Genomic DNA, 9,277 nt, shown 5'->3' on the forward strand with positions numbered 1-9,277 from the left:
GAAAGGGCCTGGCCGGCTCCGGCGCGTGTGCTCCTCTGACGCGGTTCACGGGTGCGTGTGTTTGCACACCTGTCTCCTCATTAACAACGGAGGCATTCACATGGAATGCACCACGTCTTCACCCAAAGCCAGGGTGGGCACATGTGTCTGGGGAGTCCACAGCCTCCCGGGCAGAACCGAGGCCCGCAGCTCAGAGGATGATGCCCCCCGGAGTGCCGGCCGCCGCCTGACGCCCAGCTCTGGGAGGCAAAGGCTGGCTCCCCGCGTGGCCGGTTCCCTGGGCGCACGTCAGTGAACGGGGCTGGGGCAAAGCGCAGAGCACCTAACCCGCCAGATGGACTAACTCGCGTGCGCTCGTCTGCCGCCTTGGGCTGCCTCACACTTCCTTATCGTGGGGATTTCAGCACTGACCGGGCCTCACACAGCACATTCCAGTCAACGTTTGTGGAGTGAAAGGTGGACGGATGGACGGAGGGAGGGATGGACAGACGCAGGGCAGGTGGAATGAACACGCCTGGGCCCTGAAACGAGGTCTGGCCTGTGACTGAACAGCAGACTGGCCCCTCGCGGTCTGAACTCTGATGCGGCCGCTGGGACTGGCCAGTGCCCACCAGCTGCGACACCGCCTGAGACGAGTGCAAACTCATGTCCATTTCTTCCCGACACAGAAACATCGCCAAGGTGGCGAGCCAGGTCCACGCGTTCCAGGAGAACCCCTACACGTTCGCCCCGACCCCAAGCTGCAGTCCCAGCTCAAGCAGAAATCGCCCGCTTCAGCGGGGCCGACATCGCTGTGCTGGCGGCGGACAGCGGGGCGGGCCCCGGCAGGCAGCCAGCGAGAAGCACTCCCGGAAGATCCAGGACAAGCTGCGGAGGATGAGGGCCACGTTCCAGTAGCGAGGCGGCAGGCGGGGGGTGGACGGGAACCCCCGCGGTGCAGGAGGGTCAGACGGGAGCGCGGGCTCAGACGCGGCCCCGGAGACGGCACCAGGAGCCTGACTGTAAAATTTAAAGATGTAAGATGTAACCAGACCGCGGTGAGTAGGCTCCCAGGAGCCGAACCCCCGAACGCTCATTATGTTTCTCAGAGACGAACGGCTTCCGCCCAGCCTGCCCCCAGAGCCCCGACCCCCGGCTGTTTGGGATGGAGGAAGGTAAAGACAAAATCCTGGAATTCTGTAGAGTATAGGGGAGCCAAATGGATGGCCAGTAAGGGGATTGAAACTGTGTTGTGGGAAAATGTTTTGCATTTTATCCCCTTATACTTAAATTTTGAATCATGGAGTCATATTTTTACTTCAAAAAATTAACTTTTGAAACTAAGAGAGAACAAATGAGTTAATTTCCCAAGGTGGTGAATCAGGTGGCTTAGAATTGATTCCACTTCTGCTGACTCCAAACCTCGGGCTGAGCCTCAGTTATAGAGGAGACACGTGACCTTTCTGCAACTTCTTCACCATTTCCATCAAGTCTTCAATTTTCTGTGAAGACTCGGCCTGCCCTGTGGAGACAAAACCAAACATTTTAGTATGTAATAATGAGAAGCCTAAGGAAGGGCCTGATAAATTGGGCTGGGACTGAGGTGGGCTGAGGGCCGGTCTCCAGCCAGAGTGGTACCTCTGCTCCTTGACCTGAGGGAGACACTGCAAAAGAGATGAATCAGAGAGACTCCTTCATAGTCATCTTTTCCTAAAGGGTGATTGACACCATAGATTTCCCCTTCATAAGACTCAGAGCAAGAGAAAGGGTACACTCTTACTGTTGATACTGTTCAAGGCTTGGTCAAAGCTCAGGATGTAAAAACAGAAAAGAAGAAGTAGTATTAAAAATTGGAAACAAGGAGTTAGAAGTCACTGTAACTGGTAGGTGACATAATAAACTATAGATTTATAGAGAATATTACCCAAAGAAATCTCAGAAGGAATAGTGAGAAATTTTAATGATGTATCTTTAAACATATAAACACAAATAGCTTTTCTATATATATGTTTCATATTCAGTTCAGTTCAGTCACTCAGTCGTGTCTGACTCTTTGTGACCCCATGAACTGCAGCACACCAGGCCTCCCTGTCCATCACCAACTCCTGGAGTCCACCCAAACCCATGTCTGTTGAGTCGGTGATGCCATCCAACCATCTCATCCTCTGTCATCCCCTTCTCCTCCTGCCCTCAATCTTTCCCAGCATCAGGGTCTTTTCAAATGCGTCAGCTCTTTGCATCAGGTGGCCAAAGTACTGGAGTTTCAGCTTCAACATCAGTCCTTCCAATGAACGCCCAGGACTCATCTCCTTTAGGATGGACTGGTCGGATCTCCTTGCATTCCAAGGGACTCTGAAGACTCTTCTCCAACACCATAGTTCAAAAGCATCAATTCTTTGGCACTCAGCTTTCTTTATAGTCCAACTCTCACACTCATACATGACTACTGGAAAAACCATAGCCTTGACTAGACGGAGCTTTGTTGACAAAGTAATGTCTCTGCTTTTTAATAGGCTGTCTAGGTTGGCCATAACTTTCCTTCCAATGAGTAAGCATCTTTTAATTTCATGGCTGCAATCACCATCTGCAGTGATTTTGGAGCCCAGAAAAATAGTCAGCCACTATTTCCACCGTTTCCCCATCTATTTGTCATGAAGTGACAGGACTGGATGCTATGATCTTAGTTTTCAGAATGTTGAGCTTTAAGCCAACTTTTTCACTCTCCTCTTTCACTTTCATCAAGAGGCTCTTTAGTTCTTCTTCACTTTGTGCCTTAAGGGTGGTGTCATCTGCATATCTGAGGTTCTTGATATTTCTCCTGGAATCTTGATTCCAGCTTGTGCTTCTTCCAGCCCAGCATTTCTCATGATGTACTCTGCATATAAGTTAAATAAGCAGGGTGACAATATACATCCTTGATGTACTCCTTTTCCTATTTGGAACCAGTCTGTTGTTCCATGTCCAGTTCTAACTGTTGCTTCCTGACCTGCATATAGGTTTCTCAAGAGGCAGGTCAGATGGTCTGATATTTCAGAATTTTCCACAGTTTTTGGCAATCCACACAGTCAAAGGCTTTGGCATAGTCAATAAAGCAGAAATAGATGTGTTTCATATTAACTTGCTTATAATCAATATAGGCATTTAGTTTTAATCCTTAATAAATTAGTAGATCCAGACAATTATTATTAGTGCTATTAACATGACAATAAAAATAACTGGACATCATGAGCTATTTGATGTAAAAATACAATGGAGGATTCTTGTCAAAAAATAATGCTAACACTTGTTACGCCTATCAATCTAAATAACCAATTTAGAGGATATACAGGGACAGAGGACCATTTAAGCGGCATATGTGCATGCAATTAGCAACATCCACACTGGGAAACTTCACAGGAAAAAGAACTCAGTTTCTTTAATTTAAAAAGATTTTAGGGGAAAAAGGAGACAGGAAGACCCTTACAGACAAAAAGAGATTAAAGAAATGTATCAACCAATCTCAATAAATGGACAATGTTTGGATTTTGATTCAATCCAATACACTTTTTAAAATATTGATGACACAATCAGGGAAATTTGAAAACTGATTACAGATACTTGAAACAAAGGAATTATTGTAGCTGTTCTTCAGATGTGGGGCTTCCCTGGTGGCTCTGATGGTAAAGAATATGCCTGCAATGCAGGAGACCCAGGTTCAATCCCTGGGTCAGGAAGACTCCCTGGAGAAGGGAATGGCTACCCATTTCAGTATTCTTGCTTGGAGAATTTGACGGACAGAGGAGCCCGGTGGGCTACAGTTCATGGGGTCACAAGGAGTTGGACACAACTAAGCGACTGACACACACATTCAGAAGCGGTAATGCCACAGTGGTTACTTTTCTGAAAACAGTACTTAGTTTTTAGAGATATACATGCAAATATTTATGGATATGTTATGATGCCTGGGGTACTTCAAAATAAAACAGTGGAGCAGGTGGTAGGGAGGAGCTGAGGATAATGAAGAAACAGGACTGGTCAAGAGCTGATAACTGCCAAAACTGAAAGATGAGTTCACAGGGTAATTATCCTTAGTTCTTAATTTTTTTTTAACTGAGTTACAGCTGGTTTACAATGTTGTGTAAGTTTCTCCTTGCACAGCAAGATTTGGTTATAAATCTATATATAAACATTTTCAGATTCTTTCCTATTATAGATTATAAAATACTGAATATATTGAACATAGTTCCTGTACTATAAGTAGGGTCCTGTTGACTATATTTGCATTTCGATTCCACACATAAATGATATCATGTGATATTTGTCTTTTTCTGATTTACTTCATTTAGTATGATAACCTCTAGGTTCACCCATGTTGCTGCAAATGGCATTATTTCATTCTTTTTATCTTGTTTGTTGTCCACTCACTAAATCATATCTGACTCCTTATGACCTCTTAGACTGCAGCACACCAGGCTCCTGTCCTCCACTATGACCCGGAGTTTGCTCAAACTCTTGTCCATTGAGTCAGTGATGCCATCCAACCATCTCATCCTCTGCTGCCCCCTTTTCCTTTTGCCTTCTATCTTTCCCAGGATCAAGGTCTTTTTCAATGAGTCAGTTCTTTGCATCAGGTGGCCAAAGTACTAGAGCCTCAGCTTTAGCATCAGACTTTCCAGTGAGTATTCAGGGTTGATTAACATTGTATAGGAGGATTCTCTTGTATCCACACCTTCTCCAGCACTTATTATTTGTAGATTTTTTTTCATGATTGTCATTCTGATCAGTGTGAGGTGATACCTTAGTGTAGTTTTGATCTGCATTTCTGTAATAATTAGCAATGTTGAGTATCTCTTCATGTGCCTATATTCTTTTGTATATGCTTAAACTTTTCCATAATAAAAAGGTTTTAAAAAATCACCCAAACATCCAATCAAAATAGAGAAGGTAAGTAATCATTTATACAGAAGAATGGAAAAATAGAGAAAACAAGTAAGCAAAAACTACACTAAACGTTAATTATATCTGAAAAGATGTATAACCTTAGTCATAATTAAAAAGATGAAAATGACATGTTGTATCTAGCAGCTTGGTAAAGATTAGTAAGTCTGATAATGCCTTGTGTTGATTACAATGTAGAGAAACAGGCACTAATGCACACTGAAAGACTGTGAAAACCGATGCAAACTTTTGGAGGACAGGTTGGCTGCATCAACATTTTCAAGACAAAATTTCACTTCTATGAATTTATCCATCAGATATGCTTGGTTACATATCTATGTCAAAAATGGGAAACTTGAATGCCCATCAGTAGAGAACTTATGATTCATGCCCACAAGAGAATACTGTGCAGCCATTGAAAAGGAGGCAGAGTTATATGTATTAACAATGAAAGAGATCCAAGATAGACTGAAAGGAAAGAAAGTACAAAACAGTATAATATAGAATCCCATCTGGCTACAAAAAGAGGTGAAAAAAATATTTTGTCAGTCTAAAAATATATGTGTCTTATTTCTAGAAGATTTCTGGCTCAAATCACACAAAAATATTTTCAACAGTAGTTCTTTTGGAAAGTAGAAGTGGAAGGATAGGTAAGAGAATGTTTACTTCTCACTGTATACTTCTGCATATGGTTTTACTTTTACTTTTAAATGTTAATAGACTTCCCTAGGTGACCCAAAAATGAATTTATAGTTTTCTTGAGCAACCATTTGTCCAGGTATTATTAATAGACTAGGCAGTGAGCTGCACCTTTATTTTTTTTTCTTTATCGCATATTATAAGGTAAGGCACAGAGTGGGAAAGCAGAATATATCTGTTGAACAAGTCAACTAATATATTGTTAATAAAAAAAATTCAAGGGTACAACTGCCTATGTTATTATATGAGCCCCTACTTTTTACTTCTTATTTAAAAAAATTTCAAATTTACTTAAAAGTTGCAGAAGTAGAACACATAGCTGTATATGCCGTTCACCCCAATTTTACATTTGCTAATAATCATGAACTTTGAGAATAAGTTGCAGATACAATTCTTCATTACCCCCAAATATCCTAGTGTGAAGTTCTGAAGTACAAGGACATGCTCCTGTGTAGTAACAACAGTACAACAATTAAAACAGAGAACAGCAGTGAGAGATATTAACATGTGATCATCAAGTGGTACTTTAAAAATGTCTCCTACTTTCACTTTTATAAATTAAAAGTTTCACAAGTATCAGTTACATAGTCCTGGTAGAAAAAAACAAATATTAAGATTAAAAACGTTCCTTCACCTTTGCATTGCCCTTAGAAACTAGATTGGAGAAGGCAATGGCAACCCACTCCAGTACTTCCAGTACTGGAAAATCCCATGGACAGAGGAGCCTGGTGGGCTGCAGTCCATGGGGTCGCTAAGAGTCGGACATGACTGAGCGACTTCACTTTCCCTTTTCACTTTCATGCATTGGAGAAGGAAATGGTAACCCACTCCAGTGTTCTTGCCTGGAGAATTCCAGGGACGGGGGAGCCTGGTGGGCTGCCGTCTATGGGGTCACACAGAACTGGACATGACTGAAGCGACTTAGCAGCAGCAGAAACTAGATCCCTCCATCAGAGTCATCAATTAGGAAAGCAGCCTCCAGACATCTTTCTGTGCAACCTACACAGTATTGCAATTTTTCCATCTTGCTTTACTCTCATAAAAATATCTGTTTTGAAGATCATATTGTATCTGTATGTCTAATAATTTACAAGTTGACTTGGTTAAGTGGATTTTAATTCCACTTCCTCTTCATTTTAGAAATCCACTGCACAGGTATATCCCAGTGTGCATGGGATTTAGCTATTCCCTTCCCAAGTTTTCCTACCACCATCTAGGCTCCAGTAACTATCCGATCCATGCATCTATATATGTCTTGTGTGATTCTCTAGGAATGTGACCAAAAAGGGGAGAAGATAATTTAAATGTTAAAATTTGTGCCAGAAGGACTACTGCAAAGCCTTTACCCTTTCTTCCTCTCATCAGAGTATGATATGGTCTGTATGTTTACACTATTGTTAACGCTAGATAGCACCACTGCCCCCTTTTTTAAACAACCTAATAGACTGAAAATGGAATCTTGATGTCTTATTTTCTTTCACTGCTATAGAATGAATGTTTGTGTCCCTCCGTATTTCATTTGTTGACATCCTAAAGTCTGATGAGATGGTATTAGAGGGTGGGGCCTATGGGAGGTGATTAGGTCATGAGGCCGCAGCCCTCATGAATGAGATTAGCACCTTATAAGAGACCCCAGAGAGCTCCCTTGCCCATTATGCTATGAAGACACAGATGGACATCTAAGATTCAAGATATTGGTCCTCACCACACGCAAGAAATGGTATTTCACCAGTTATAAGACACTAGTGAAGTCAACTGCATCTAAATAAGCTAGCTTAATGAACCTGAAACAAAGATACTAACAGGTTTCTTTAGCACAGTGGTGAACACAGTAGGTGCTTAAGAAACGAGATCTATATCTATCTGTTCTGTTTTTCTTTTTGTTCTTAGCTGAGGATTGTTACTGAATGCCACTCCCTGCTCCAAGCAAGCTTTCTGTGCTAAGTTTATTTCATTATGTAAACCTTCATTTTATTTATTACAAAAAAAAAAAAAAAAGGCCACAAAGCACCCGTCACGTACAAAACTACTGCCTGCAGGTGTGACGGATATGACCAAGGCGGGTTCATGAGAGAATCTTAACACGGGGAGACAGGCAGGCCAAGAAGAGCAGCGTCAACAAGCTGAGGGACGCGTGTTCCTTGTACAATTCTCTCCCCTTTTGTGTTAACACCTAGGAGCATATCCTTCGAGGGGTGGACAAGCCTGGGAATATTTTTTATCTTTCTCTTCTATGCTAGGCTGCAATTTCAGAAAACTTTATAACTGTAATGAGCTGCCATGCCTCTCCTTTCCCGGTGAGGTGGGAGCCATTGCTCAATAGGTCAGTGTCAGAAGAAAAAAAAAACGTAATGCTATGTGGGGCAGTCTGGTCCTGGTTTGGGGGAGGGGGAATCTATTGTTGAGGACCATTATGGAACAACAGGGAAATTCAGGTGTTCGGTGCTGTGAGATGAGATATGGGACGGACTCCTTCCCTCAGGTGACACAGCCCCGAGAACAAGTCCCTTTCTGTCGCAGGAGATGCCCGTGGAGACGCTCAGGATCAGATTGAAAGGATGCCCTCTGCCTACTTTAACGTACTTAAGCAAAGCAGATGGCGCCAAACGAGGCCAAAGGAAGTGAGTGAACGTGGGACACGGGCCTGTGGGTGATTCCTCGCGGCACCAGGCAGAGCCGCCAAGATCCTTCCCATGGGGCTGAAGGTCATTTTTTCCTCACGCCCGCCCCGACTCTGAGGAAGCGGCGTCTGCGTGCGCTCCCTGCCCGCCCAGCCTTCAACAGCCGCGGTTGGGGGCCGCCGCCAGGCCCAGCTCTACCTCTGGCCTCGTCAGTCGGGCCCACGGCTCCCGCCGCTTCAGCATTCGACGATCCCGGCCGCCCAGCCATGTCCTCTCAGTTCACCGGCTGAGCGCCTCCTCTGGGATTGGACGGAACCCGCGCCAGGGGCGGGGCGTCCTCAGCACGCCTGCGCAGTGCCCTTCTTCCAGCCGGCAGCTAGGGTGGCGGTTGGGCAAGCTCCGGTGCGCACGCTTGAGTCCACCCGGAACAGATTCCGTGCAGAGCAGGTGTGGGGCGCGCACGGGTCTTCCAGGCTGGCGATTGGCTAGTTGAGGAGCCGGCGACCTGCTAATGACAGAGGTCTCACGAGGGACTGTCCCAAGTGGCGTCACCCACCTTGCGAGGAGGGCACCTGAACCTGGTGGTGGGGAGCAGAGTCTCTGCACATGTTGAGAGGTTGGCGGTTTACCCAAGGACTCTGCGTGGTTTTCTGGAGGGAGGCCGTAAATTGTCCCCCAGTTCAGTTCAGTTCAGTTCAGTCGCTCAGTCGTGTCCGACTCTTTTCGACCCCATGAATTGCAGCACGCCAGGCCTCCCTGTCCATCACCAACTCCCGGAGTTCACTCAGACTCACGTCCATCGAGTCAGTGATGCCATCCAGCCATCTCCTCCTCTGTCGTCCCCTTCTCCTCCTGCCCCCAATCCCTCCCAGCATCAGAGTCTTTTCCAATGAGTCAACTCTTTGCATGAGGTGGCCAAAGTACTGGAGTTTGAGCTTTAGCACCATTCCTTCAAAAAGATCCCAGGGCTCATCTCCTTCAGAATGGATTGGTTGGATCTCCTTGCAGTCCAAGGGACTCTCAAGAGTCTTCTCCAACACCACACTTCAAAAGCATCAATT

The sequence above is a fragment of the Bos taurus genome, chromosome 26 (assembly GCF_002263795.3).
Source record: "Bos taurus isolate L1 Dominette 01449 registration number 42190680 breed Hereford chromosome 26, ARS-UCD2.0, whole genome shotgun sequence".
NCBI lineage: Eukaryota > Metazoa > Chordata > Mammalia > Artiodactyla > Bovidae > Bos > Bos taurus.